This window comes from Meleagris gallopavo, chromosome 1 (genome assembly GCF_000146605.3).
Source record: "Meleagris gallopavo isolate NT-WF06-2002-E0010 breed Aviagen turkey brand Nicholas breeding stock chromosome 1, Turkey_5.1, whole genome shotgun sequence".
NCBI classification, from domain to species: domain Eukaryota; kingdom Metazoa; phylum Chordata; class Aves; order Galliformes; family Phasianidae; genus Meleagris; species Meleagris gallopavo.
This window is the reverse complement of record NC_015011.2, coordinates 63,338,634-63,339,147: the sequence shown is the minus strand read 5'-3', so window position 1 is coordinate 63,339,147 and position 514 is coordinate 63,338,634.

Sequence of the window (514 nt, the reverse complement as noted above, 5' to 3'; positions counted from 1 at the left end):
GAAGCAGTACCTTTGTGTTTAATTGTTTTAATGATTTTCCCCCATGAATTTGGGTAATGTCTTTTTGCATCTCTGTCAACTTTGGCATCACTATTGCCCTTTTGTAATGAATTTTATGGCTTAATTATAAGGTCTGAGAAGGCATATTTCCTTTTGAGTTTTTTGAGTATCCTTGATTATAATTTCACTTGAAGTCATCTATTTTTGGTATTATGAAAAAAAAAAAAAAGAAAGGAGTAAGTTATTTACTCTCTTCATGTTCTGGAAGTTAACAGTTCTCTATACTGTTTCTCTGCAATTAGTTTTCCAGTACTAGCCGTTTAATCATTCTTTGCATGAAAATAACTTCAGACTTTAGATCATCTTTATCAGCCTCTTCTACTTCAGCTTTATCATTTCTAAGGCGGGACAACAAAACTGCACACAGTATTTAAGATGCAAAGGCACCTTGAGTTTCTATAGTGCTACATTGATTAAATCCTGCTTTCTTGTTTCTGCTTTTTTTTTTTTCTTC